The sequence below is a fragment of the Lepeophtheirus salmonis genome, chromosome 6 (genome assembly GCF_016086655.4).
Source record: "Lepeophtheirus salmonis chromosome 6, UVic_Lsal_1.4, whole genome shotgun sequence".
Taxonomy (NCBI): Eukaryota; Metazoa; Arthropoda; class Copepoda; order Siphonostomatoida; family Caligidae; genus Lepeophtheirus; species Lepeophtheirus salmonis.
In genome coordinates this window covers 19,395,831-19,409,680 of record NC_052136.2, presented here as the reverse complement: position 1 = coordinate 19,409,680, position 13,850 = coordinate 19,395,831, and the positions used below count along the sequence as shown (strand labels likewise).

General features: G+C 33.1%; 1 long non-coding RNA gene across 1 annotated transcript; it reads left to right on the top strand.

Moving 5' to 3' along the window:
- The first annotated feature begins 8,773 nt into the window (after window positions 1-8,773).
- On the top strand, window positions 8,774-11,157 carry LOC139905807 (uncharacterized). Its single transcript, XR_011780872.1, has 2 exons — window positions 8,774-9,172; window positions 10,191-11,157. It is a non-coding gene; the product is annotated as an uncharacterized lncRNA (long non-coding RNA).
- Window positions 11,158-13,850: the final 2,693 nt, after the last annotated feature.

The window sequence follows — 13,850 nt, the reverse complement described above, 5'->3', positions numbered from 1 at the left end:
AGTAGTACAATGATACTTTATATAAAGAATTAAATCTCAAAGAGAATTTGTAAAAAATAAATTGCATAAATTAACATTATAATATCACACAAGTGACTAATAAATCAACTCATTATTTTTCCCGGGATAAGGACTTCTTTAAAATTAAATTTACCCACTGCAACCTGGGCCATTTTTCTTGAGATATGACTTTTTGTAGGGAAAATTGATCTGAAATGCTTTCTTATACCAGGAGAAGAGAAGAAATTTCCAATGAAGCATCATATCTATCATACACAAACTACCTCCCATTTCTCTATTTGTAATCTTCTATGCCCTATGTATTTTGGAACAAGCACGTAATCAATGCCAATCTTATTCCTTTTTTTTGCGCACTCCTTGTTAATTGGTAGACATCTCATAATATTGGTTATGCTTAGAACTATCCTTGTATTCCAATATTTGATTATGTCAAGTACTTCTAGCTTATGTTTTCTAATTGATAAAATCATTCATTTTTTTTATTGTGTTTTTTATTAGCATTTTTTAGTGTGTCATTTTCTATAGCGATGATATTTTCTAGTATTGTTGCCTCTTTTACTAGACAGTACTCCTCGAATAGTTTCTCTGGCGCTTCCATATTCATCATGACTTGAGTCTTTTCTTCATTTATTTTCAAGTAGTCCAATCTTTCTACTAATGATTCAAGAACTCTGCTGAGGTATTTCCAGTCTGACTCAAGTGACTCTTCACTCATCAAGATAGTCACATCAACTGCAAATTTGAGATTTGTAACCTTTTTTCCTACAATTTTCCCCCCCACTAAATGTATATATGCTCCCTTTTATGGGGGGCTGATCGCTTTGGAGAAGAGAGATGGACAGTTAGGATCCTCTTGGCACGTGCCTTTCGTAATATATATTAACGGTTCACCATCAAAATCTATCACTAATTTCGCTCCTGTTAGGAATTCCTGATTGCCTCTATAAATACAAGAGGAAAACCCAAAATTTAATTTCTCTCCACAATACCTTATGCTGGAAAGAATTGAATGATTTTTGGAAATCCAATAAAACAATGGTCAGGGACTTTCCTAATGCATTTGCTTCCCGTATTACGGTTTTAAGGGACATAAGGACATCATCCGTTCTCCTACCGTGTCTGAACCCAAATTATGTTTCAGGAAGAATTTTATCTAGGACTAGCCTTAGTTGTTCTGTTAGGATCCTAAAGTATATTTTGTATTCTACTTCCAGGTCTCCAGTTTTTAATATTCCTAATATTCTTATTTTTATTTGGATACAACGATATTCTTCCCCTCGTTTGAGCTTCGTTTAACCCTTTTCCAAAGAAATTTTTGTTTTAAACTTTTAACTTACTCCCATACTTCTTAGTTCGCATTGAAGAATTTTGTAAGCGTTTTTCTATCTTTGAGATAAATATGGGTTTTCTCTACTTTCTTTTAAAAGATGATGTCTTCGATGTATCTAATTCCTAAAAATATTACTGCACGTATTTTGCAATTTCTTTTTGGCAGTATTCCTCCTTCCTATCCACCTCCAATGATCTAATTTTCTTTATTCCTATTTTTTTCCCCAGGTATCTAAGTAAGTTATATTTTTTTGAATGATTAACTTACGTAAATGACATCGTGTGCTTATTTGAGCTCTTCCAACTCATTATTCAACGCGGTATCTTCTTTCACAACCAGTTCTATCTTAATTTCCCTCTCCTTTCGCCTTCTTTTCTCCGCCTCACGTCTTCTGACTACAATTAGTATTTTCTTGGCCCTCTGGTAAAACATATCCATTGCCTCTTTTATTTGATAACCACCATTTATATCCCTTTCGATCCCATCTATGCCCTCCCTCAATGCTTCCATCACTTCTGTGTGCTTGAGTAGTTTATTATTTAGTTTCCATCCTGTTGTCCTATATGAAGATTTTGTTGAGCATATGGTTCCCAGCAAAAAGAAGTGATACGACATACCCATTTGATGAAATTCTTGAGAATTTGAAAAAAATCTGACGAAAGTACCTTATCTGAAACATACAAGTAGTCTAGTCGACTCTTGGTGACTTGATCGTTATATTTTGAGATAAATGTTGGCTTGTAGTGATCTGTAAAATCAGTTGTCATTATTATTTCATTCCTGAGTTGTGAGCATCCTATCCCCAGCATTCAATTATATTAAAACATGATTCAACATTAAAGCTTCCTGATAAAAGAAGGAGACTAGCCTAAAAGATTTGTAGAGGAGTTAACATTGTAAGTCCTTGTTGAGGATCGACATCAGAGTAATTCTTACAAATGACCTTCTTTATTTAATCTCCCCCCCCCCTCCATTTGTCACACTGATTGTACCTGATTTAATTAAAAGTCATGGCAGCTAAGCTGTTCTCCACCAAAACCTTCTTAAAATTGTGTGGCTTAACATTTAATTGTTATTTTTTTAAAGGCCCAAAAACACAAGATTTTCATCACTATGTATAAAGCTGCACCCCATAGTTTCACTTCTAATATCTATATTGCCTCTTCGGCATTGATACTCATATCCTTAATCCTAAAACACTTAATGGACGAATGCGTGTTCATTAACTTTCTGAATATCCTTGTCCATTTCTAATAGCAAATATGTGTTTTTTTGTGAACATTGCTCAAAATCAAAGATTTAGATTCGTTTTGAAAATCCCCCCCATACCCCCCCCAACGAGTTCTTTGTAAGAAAATGATTTTTTTAATTTACTCAAAGTGACTGACGGACGGGTTTTTTTTTCTATGTTTATAAAAAATTAGTGATTTGCCGCGAGTTTAATTTTGCTGCTCGATTATCTTCCAGTTTAAAAAAAAACTCTCGAGGAATTACGAGCTTTATTTGTTACTAGTCCCAATACTCGTTACTTGTCTGAATATTCGTTACTCGTTTGAATACTCGTTACTCACCTGAAGGATCGTTAAATTTTTTGATCGCTATCAAACTCGTCTGTCAAAAAATTATATTTTTTAAAGAATTTATTTTTTTCCCCTTATGCAATTCCAATAAGTTATTATAAGATTCACATTAGATACAGCATTCCTCTGGCTTGGATTGAGTAGATTTCTTCTTCATATAGACACGAAACTTTTTGAATCCGAATAAAAGAAATTTACAAGCGTTTTTGCTACGTTTGGACAAGGTCTAACACAGGGGCGTCTGCAGGATTTTTTTTGGGTGCGTGGAATCCCGCTAGCCCTTACAGGCTCCTAAAAGAACAACATTTTATATCAATCAATATACTTCTACATAGTCAGGAGTGTCTGCAGGGTAAATTCGGTAAATTTTTGGATAAAAAAAATCCAAAAATCAAGCCTCTTCCAAAATATTATCCTGCAGACGCACCTGATAGTGTTGCCTTTGAGAAAACATACTTTCCTTCATTCACAGAGAAAGGAAATTGGTTTAAGAAGATTTTTAGCTATAATGTTTTCAAATAGAAAAAAGAAGGAATCCCAAGTTTTGACGAGTTACGAGTAAATACTCTCATTTTAGGTACACGAACGGAGTTTTCGTTACTTAATCCATTAATCTCGAGTATGAATTGACAAGTTTTGCTCGTGACATATCACTATTAATAAAATAATGATTTTCTCCATATAACACCCATAAAATTAGATTAGTTATTTATAAAAAGAAAAAAAGTTCTAGGCTTCTTCAATGATGTAATACGTTTGCAACCTGTTTTATGATCTATTGGTTGTATATTTGCAACATCATCTATGATATTTTTGAGCCAAAAAATTGTCAAACCGGAATATTATACACCTCAAGATTTATAAAACAAATTTTTACTGCTATGAATTTACATAGGATCGTCAATACTATTCAGGAGGCTTGTAAGCGTTCCGTTCAATTTTTTTTTCTTTGATCATCGTTCAGCCATAATTTCTGTTCTATTCCACGTCACAATAATAAGGTAGTACCATTTAATACAATAGCAAATAGTGACTACCAATTTGATAGTGTCAGTGATACCTCATTTTATAACTAGGTTTCAAGATTTTTTAATATAATAATTCGGTAAATATTAGCGTTCAAACAAGCTACAACTGACTAAAATCAGTTGCTTCATTGTTGAGATGTAGGCCTAAAGACAAAGTGTACCCGATATTATTCGAGCCCATTAAGATTAAGATAGAAAAAACTTGCAGCAGACTTGTCGAGAAACTGTAAGAAAGACAACTACCTCGCCTACGTCGTCAATGAGGTTCCGCTGGTCAACCAGACTAAGTTCTCAGCCTCGGTGATGATGTTGGGAGTTGTTTAAATCTGAACTCTCTTAATAATTAATATTACCGCCTTTAGTGGCAATGATGGCTTCCAGGAGGTGGCAGAAGCCCCCTCACTTTCAGCAGATGTAGTCCATTGTCACAGCGTCACAGACCTTGAGGATCTTGGGGTTTGGATGAAGGATAATACAGGGCTTCCTCTCGACATGCACCCAAAAGATGTAGTCAAGAAGGTTGACATCAGGCCTTAAGGGTAGCCAAAATTGTCAAAAAGTAGTACAAAAATACTCAAAAGAGTATTGCAACGGAGGAGATGGGTTTCTTTCATTGCTGCTGTCAAACCCTCACACTTTTTTTATATCTTTCTGGACGGTCTGATGTGAAACTAAGATATATATTGCATGGGTCCTACTGGTTAAAGGGGATTGACCAGGGCTGTTTTTTTTTACTCCTCCTGGTCTAGTTTGGCCTCTTTGGCCTAGCCTTTCTTCCTCTCCAATGTTTCGGACTTGCTGACGGCGTAGACGGCGGTCATGGAGACGCTTAACTGCTTGGAGTGCATGAATACATAGATATATGCCAATCACGTTAAAGTGTCATTTTCTAGTCTTTTATTAAAGAAAAAAGGATTTTTACCTAGACTTTGTGAATTTGAAGTGAATGTAAATGACTCACAACGCTTCATGCACAGTCATATAACTTTTTTTAATAGGCCTACCTAACATACCTATCTATAATACATAGGTATCTAGTCATTATATTCACATATACTTGAAATCAAGTTGCATGGCAAAGTCTCATATAATAATGTGTGATACTTATGCACTCTATAAAGCGTTCAATTGTTAGTAACGCATCAACTTTTTAAAGTAGTCCAAAGTTCTTGAAAAGGAATGATAAAGGTAAGTTAAATGCAAACATCTATCAAGCGTATACAATGAACATTGGGAATAGAGAACTTTACCTATTGTCAAGTCCTAACTATTCTACAGAGTGGTACATTAAAATATGAACGCTTTAAATTTTGAACTTCAACAAGTTCTAATTTATTAATCAACATTATAATTTCAATAAAAATAATACTATAAATAGATATCAATATGTCCCTGAGCTCTTTTAATCATTAATTAAGCATTCCATAGTGGCAATGATGGCTTACAGGTGGTGGAGGATGGCCTAGCACCCGCTGCGAATGTAGTACCCTGCCATGGCTTCCCAGTGCTGGGTGATAGTATCTTTGAGGGCCCGGTGTTTGGATCAAGGATATTGCACCCCCTTCCCTTAACATGGTCCCAAAAGATGTAGTCGAGGGGGTTTGCATCAGGGGGGTAGGGAGACCAAAAGTGTCAAAAAGAGTTCAAAAGAAATATAAATACTCATTCAAAATACGCATTTGGGATTTTTCAAACAATGGTGTCAAAAATGGCCTCTCCACCCTCACAAGGATCTTTTCACCCACTTCTTTGGCAGTTCGCTAGAAGGTCAAATGTGAAACCCAGATCTATCTTGTATGGCCCCTCATGGACTTGAGGATATTGGTATGGAGTGTTTTCTTTAACCAGTTTGGCCTTTTTGACGGATCTTTTCTTCTTCTCCAACCTTTTGAACAGGCTGACGGCGTAGACAGTGATTCTGGATATGCCCAACAGTTTTGGAGTGCACGAATGGAAATTCGTTGATCACGTTCAATTGTTATTTTCTCGACTTGTACGTAAAATAGAGAGCTCAAGTTTCATTTTGTTTTCTAACTAATTGAGTATGCTTTAATGTGTCGTAATATGAATTAATTTCAATCCCTCACCCTCCATTAATTTTTTAATTAGTAAATGTTCAGATTTTAATGGACCATCCGTTAACAAACAGACAAACTATTATATAATTTGACCTCCCCTCTTGCAAATACATTCTGGATCCGGTGAATAAGACTAAATACTTCATATTATATGTAGACTTACTAGGAAAGGCTTATCCGGTGTTGCTTGGGCCAGAGAGTGAGCGGGAAATCACATTGACAATGGTCTATGTTATTTATTCTGAATGTTTAGACCTTTCGTGCAGGGTATCATTACATTACATGTGTTAGTATGAATTAAAAAAAATTTGGTTGATAAACTTCGAAAAACATACCAACATAATTGCATGAAGTTATTTCTGTAGATGAGAACTCCATCCTTCATTTTTTCAAAAAACTGTCAAATTGAAATTTGCAGATAAAATTGGAAAAAAATAGAATTTATTACAATTCTTAAAATGACTACTAGCCTACCAAGATTTTTTTCCTATTTGCAAAAACAAAAAAGTTATGGAAAATAATGTTATTGAAAAATAACCCTCGATAATTGGTTCATTTTTCAAATATTTGCAAAAATTATGTAATAAAATATTCCGGAAACTGAAAATAAAATATAGCTTGTATAATAATGTTAGAGATTAAAATTTTATGTACAGAATTCCTCGTTTCGTAGTATTTCTTCTTAAAAATTGAAAATTAACGTTCGACAAAATCGACGAAAAAAAATTATTCAGATTTTGACAAATGTTTCATTTTAAAATTATTTCTTATTTGAATATCAAATTTTATGTGCAAACTTATATGCTAACAAATCTCCAGTAAAATTTCTCCAAATTTTTTTAAATCTACGAATCAAATATTTCATTGGAAATCCATTTTTTTGCGTCGAAAAATAACGAACTGCAATTTTCTCCATGAGTTAAAATCAAAGGAAGATTGAGAAAATTTAAGGAAGATCATCCATCTATATATTACATGTTATAAACAATATATCTTTAAAATCGGTCTAGACCGATTTTTTTTAGAACAGAACTAAACCGAATCTTTCTATGAGACCGGTTCAGACTGAGCTTCGGTGAACTAATTCGGTCCAACCAAAAATGTAACGGTCTCAGACTGGTCTAGGATTTCCAGACCGAAACCCAAGACGAACATTAATTTTCTCTAGACTCAAATTACTCAATAGTAATTATATAGGTTATAAAATATATTATTTAAAATTCATATGTTGGAGTCTGTGACATTCAAAATACTGAATTCGATGTGGAGAAGTTTATGTATCTACTCTGCAGCCCTGGATAGAAGGTCTATTTATGTGGAAGAGATTGTGAGTTTGTCTCTAATGGAGAGTATTGGGGGAGGGATTAAAACCACTCGGAGTCGATCTTTGGACTGATGGATGACGCCAAGTGGAAGAAACAGTTGTAGTGCCTTACATAATGATTTCGGATCTCCTCCATCCTCATCCTTCAGCTCACGGATATACTCCCAGTTACTTTTCTCCTCCAAAATACTCCTTCTGTGAAATGAGACTTTCCATCTACTTTCATTATCGACCTAAGTGCAAACTGTCCGAATATCTCGAAAAAGTCATAGTCCCTCTCCTACTACTCGAGTGAAGTAAATAATATATTATTTACTTCACATGGTCAAGTATGAAAAGTTTGGGATAATTTAATTTCAACTTTCCGCTGTCAGTCGGTGTCTCTAATTTGGAGAAAGAATGACGTGCGGGCAAGCTGGTACAATGTGCCCAAGGTGACTATATATAAAGGAGAGGCAACAAGGAACTTCTAAGGAAGTCTGATTGGCGTTAGCTGACTCAGATGACATAGTGACGTCCTTGTTGCGGCAGTTCAGATAATTTCATTGAAGTGAAGTGCACTAATTTGGATCTGTTAAGCAAAAAAGCCACATCCCGAGATTCAAAGCGTGTTTTTACCATGCCTTGCTGTTCCAATCCACGGGATGATGCCCAGTATTTTGTATTTCCTCCGAAAAATTTGATGCTCCAGCGTCTTTGGATCCCGGTCTGCAGGAGAAAAGATCCAATTCATATTAAGAATGCTAAGATTTGTGATAGGCATTTTACATCCAATGATTTTGAGTGGAATCTCCAGGCTGAGCTTCTTGAATTAAAGGCCAGGAAGAAATTTCCTTTAAACTTAAGGAAATATTTGGACCTTGGAAAAAATGCAGGTTGCAATGATGAGAGAGCTTTTTCATGCGTGGAAGCAACCAATATATATATTGAATTGGTCTCTAAGGGAGGCCTTACGATCCCCTCGTGTGAGTTTTTAAAATTATGTCATTGTCTCAAAAAACCTTTTAATGTTTTTCATTATAACCATGAATATGCAATTGACAAAAACCCAAACGTATTGAAAGGCTGCAAAATCATCTAAATGAATTATATCCTAACTGGCCTAAAGAAGTCATCATATCCTTTGTGAAAACAAGAATGAGAATAAATAACCTTAATAAAAAGCTCAAACTGAAGAACACAAGTGCTTATCTGAGAAAACTTAAAGGACAGATTGGTCAATTTATAAATCAATATTTATTATTAATATATGTATGTAATAAAATGTTTAGTCTGTAATTTTTACTTATTGCTATTCTTTTATTCACCACTCTTATATTATGTAATAAAATGGCAAATTAGATAATATACATAAATCATATTAATATAAGCTTACATACAGATAGTTCATTATTATTAATATGCAAATTAATGTTCGTCTTTTTAAATAGTTAGTTCTGAAATTGATTTTATTATTCTATAAAGTATCAAGCAAGGATATCGTCAAGTTTTATAAAAATCGAAAGGATTTACTTTTATAGATACTAATATCAATATAAGTTAAATATTTTTGCTTTTTATACATTTTGGTATGGTCCTAAGTTTACCATTTTGTACTATAAATAAATTTTAAAATTGTTACTTTACAATTACAATATAAGACAAAGTGCTATTTGCCTCGACAGTGACGTCAGTGAATTTTCCTTCTTTTCTTGATAATGAAAAAAACAAGCGTAGAATTTCCTTGCTGCCTCACTTTTATATATAGTCACCTTGAGTGTACCTCTCAACCTAATTTGGAGAAAACTACAAAACTACAAAAAAATTCACGAGTGAGTAAATGATTAGAATTTAGAACTCTATTAAATGTGTCAAGTAATGGACGACAAAAGGGGTGTTTGACATCATTTATAAGTTATTTTTCAAAAGGTGCACTTTCTTATAGGACTTATAGAACTTGTCTTTAGGGATTGGTAAAATATTAAACAAAATAGTTATTTACCAAGTTCTGTTAATAGCACTTACAATGTAATTTATTTTTTTAAACAAATAAAGATTCTGATTGAGCTTTTTTTATTTATTGTGTGTTGAGCCTCTAGAACAAATGTAGTGAAGCAATTCAAATTATCCTTAGGGATATGTTCTTGTATGTTTAAATTCACAATAGTTTGCTCTTCAGATTTTTAATGAACTTGGGTCGGATCCATTGCTTTAAAGAGAATATTCAAATTAATCATAATTTTAAGCTTAAACTAACATATCAAACAAATAGTAAATAATCCCAACGTCATTAAGGTATTAATGTTCTTATCATTATATATTTTGCTGGCTCCACCTTTAATCAGCTTAAAACCAAATAATTAGAGGAATTAGTAGGGTAGACCAGGGACAGTTCTAACACTTTTGACTGATTTACCCTTAACTTGGTTTAACTTGGACATACTAAAATTTAAATCAACATACATACGTCTGTCTGTTACTGGCTGGTCCGTTGAAATCTGAACTATGACTAATTCAAGAATTTATTAAGGTTGAGGGATTGAAATTTATTTATATTGCAATATATATATAAGGTTAAGCAATTAGTTGGAAAACAGAACCAATTTGAGCTCTCTAGCTCATGTACAAGTCGAGAAAATGACACATGAAATTAAATTTTTATCTAAAAAATTTCATTCATCGCTATAGATTTTATCAATTTTGTTCAAAAAATGTTAATTCTTGGATTTTTTTTTGTCAATAAGTATAATCCTTCGGACGCCCATGGGGAGGATCTTTCTTTATTCTAAAATGACTTTTATTTTATACTTCTTATTATTACTAGAAAATTCATATTGTATATTAAATTAGGGAGACTAGCCGTCCTCTTGTTATACCCTGAAAATCGACTGAGCCCATAAAAACCGGACATTTCATTTACTTATAAAAAAAGTCCTCTGACACTCTGGCCAGGATATGAAAAGAGGATATATTTGGGGAAATGAGAAAGGTTGGTCATCCAATATGTAACAGCAGAATATAACTTTTTTATAAAATTACAGATACTTTCAAAAACGGTACCCGAACCTATTACTCGTAAATATATAATAAAATTAATACAACAAAGTCTGTCTGTAGGAATATGGGAAAATGAGATAGTGTTCCATGATGTACCTCATCGTAAATCCGGTGGGTTTTTTAGCTGGCCCATTAATTTGTAATTGGTAGTATAAAGAACGAATGTTATTTTCCTTAACAGTTGTAATTATTATTTAATTCCTGAGTAGTAAACATCCTTTTCTAAATATATTCAAAACCTGATTGAACGTTCCTGTGTGCTCGTAAAGACAGAGCGTAACCCTGAGGATTTTTTGGGGAGTTATAATTGCAAGTCCTTGTTGGACTTAGAGTAGAATTGGGGATCGACATTGGAGTAATTCTAGCAAATATGATTGTTTATATCCTTTTCTCCTTCCTCTCTTGTCACAGCTGATTGTTGCTAATCTAATGAAACGTCATGAGTATTATTCTTTCTATCCTCTAAAACATTCTTCAAATTGTTAGGGTTACCATGTTGATTTTTTTTTTTTTTTTTTTTTTTTTTTTTTTTACATGCCCATTCCTCACTGGATTTTCACATTTGATTATTACCTTGTATTTTTATAAACCTATAGTACACCCTGATATATTTCTGATCTAAGAAATAATAATGTAGCCATATTAATGACATCTGGCAGGGGTGTGCATGTATTTCTTTGTTTTTGCTCTTATATTTATGTCTTAATTCATTAGTGAATATGTTTACATATGAATAAAAAATGAATGATGCTATGTTAAAGTTAATTTTGTTTGTTTTTATTAGTGAGCGCCCTTAGGCCTAAAGTACTCATCAGTCATCCCAACATAATGACTTTTTGTCTCAAAATATTATTATTATTCTTCCATTTTGAGGGGGAACACGTCATACTACTTTATATAAGTATTATTGTACTGAGTACTTACGTGGGGGGAGTGTTCATCAAAACTGGAGAGTAACCCTGAGGATTTTTTGGGAAGTTATCTTCTATATTATTAAAGATCAATCGGGATGTTGGCCGGTGCCTAATTACTCCGGGCTATGCTAGGCACTACCCAAGGACCTAATAATATCGAAGTTTTAAAAGATCAAAATGAAATGATGCCATCATTTGTTAAATAGTTGGCAATTAATACGACTGATGATGTAAATAAAAAGGATATTATGAGACGTAGAATTTGTAACTTGCACACAATAGAATAGATATATATTAGGTTAAGTAAAAAGTTTTAAGCGTTTTTATCTAGATTTCTTTAGTGAGCTATATCTCACGCTTAATATATTTCATAAAAAAAGATTAAAGTATGGTCAAAGGTTAAGTGTACACTTAAAAAAAAAGTTGATGTACAGTTTTGTGTTTGGTGAAGCCATTTGTGTGTTACTAGGTTCCAAAATGGTACTAAAAAAAGAGAAAATTCGATACATTAATCGGTATCACTACGACCAAGGTGCAAAGGCGGAGCAGCCGGGCAATTTTTTTTTGTGCTGTTTAAGGACTCAATACAGTGTCAAATGAAACAAAAAGCGGTGGTTCCAAGGATTCCGTTCTGCTAATATGGACGTCGAAGATGAGGGACGCTCTGGTAGGCCAATCATCGAAAATGTCGATAAAATAATGGAAATCGTCGATTTGGACTGGTATTCAATTGCCAAGAACTGAAAATTAGCAAGAAAACCGTTTGGAATAATTTGCATAAGATTAGTCTTAAAAAGAAACTCGAATTGACACAAAATAACCTTTTGGATCAAATTGATAATTGCGACTCTTTTCTGAAATGAAATGCAATCGATCCATTTTTTGAAGTGTATGGTCACTGGTGATAAATAATAGGTCACATACGAGAGCAACAACCGAAAAAGATCGTGGTCAATTCATGGTAAAGCTGCTCAAACGATTGTGTAGAAGGCTATACTTTGTGTTTGGTGGGATTCGAAAGAAATCATCCTCTATGAGCTGTTTCACTCGGAGGAAAAATACTCAATTCGGACTTATATTATCAACAACTGACCAGATTGAAGCAAGCGATCGACCTGAAGTGGTCAGAATTGGGCAATAGAAAGGGTGTTGTATTCCATCAAGACAACACCAGACTACAATCATCAAAGATTAAATAAAAAAAAAAATCAAATTTTAAATATTATAGTAAAAAATAAAATTAATTAATTAGGGGGAAGGGGGGCTACATCCCCTCCAACCCACACCCTGCATCATTAATGTATAGTTGGTAAATTAGAATGCGCATTGATGTAGTTAAATAATGCCATTTAATATAAAGAAATTTTAGCTTGTATAAGCAAATTGTTCAAGTTGAAATTTATTCTTATTACAATGTATTATTTTATTTAAACAACGGTCAATCTAATAAGGAACCATTTATTCATTTTTTTATATTATTTTGATCTATTAAAATTATATGGTTACAGGGGTGTCCACAGGGTTTTTTTTGGTCAAGATGCAAAAAATTACGCCAAAATACGGAAAAAAAATTAATATTTGAAATTTTTTGTAAATAGATATGGAAACAAAAAAAAGAAAAGAAATATAATCAGCGGACACCCCTGGATTAACATGTACTTATGAGTCATATAACTGTTGTCATTTGAAATTTATAATGTGCCAAAGAAAACTTATATTTTAGTTTTTTCTATGAAAATTAGTTTATTGATCATCTATGATAGAAATATCCTCATTCTAAGAACTGTAAATTCTTCATTTAAAATAATTCATCTCATTTATTGTTTGCATCTTGTACAATTTGTTGGTACAAGTTACGACATATATATATATTTGTAAATTGTAGAAGTAAAAAAAAACGAGATGAATGATTTTAAAATGAATGATTTACAGTGCTTGTGATAATAAAAGGATTGAAATCCATGGGGTTAATGACGGATTCTGTGGCATATAATGTAATTAGAGACGTAACAGCTGTTCCATCACGCGCAAGGAAGTGATAAATGAGTCACATTAGTATTTAGTAGACCATGATCAAATAATAGCAACAATCACTTGTATAATTAAATTATGGGACGTTCAAATTACAACAATATTTTTGGAACATTAGTCAACGCAAATCACTCAACCTAGCATTTCCCTTTCTTTTATAGTTGTACTATAAAACTTCTTTCTGATTAAATAATTGTTCTTATTTAAACCTTGGTTCTTATGACACAATATAATATATAAATGAACCATTTCCGTGTTCACAGCTCATCTTCTCCTACAGCAACAGAAGTACCGTTCAACTGCATCGTGGATATAAGTTATAATAATAATTCATGGACGTGATTGAGTCATCGCCACAACAGAAGGAATGTATAAAGGTTATTAGAACCCTGTAGAAGAGCTAGAAAGATAGAAAAAAAATCGTACGATTTCTCAGAAGCGTACTTGGACTACTACAGTAGTAGTCCTGTACATATCCGGTTTATTTAAAATATGTACAGTATGTAGG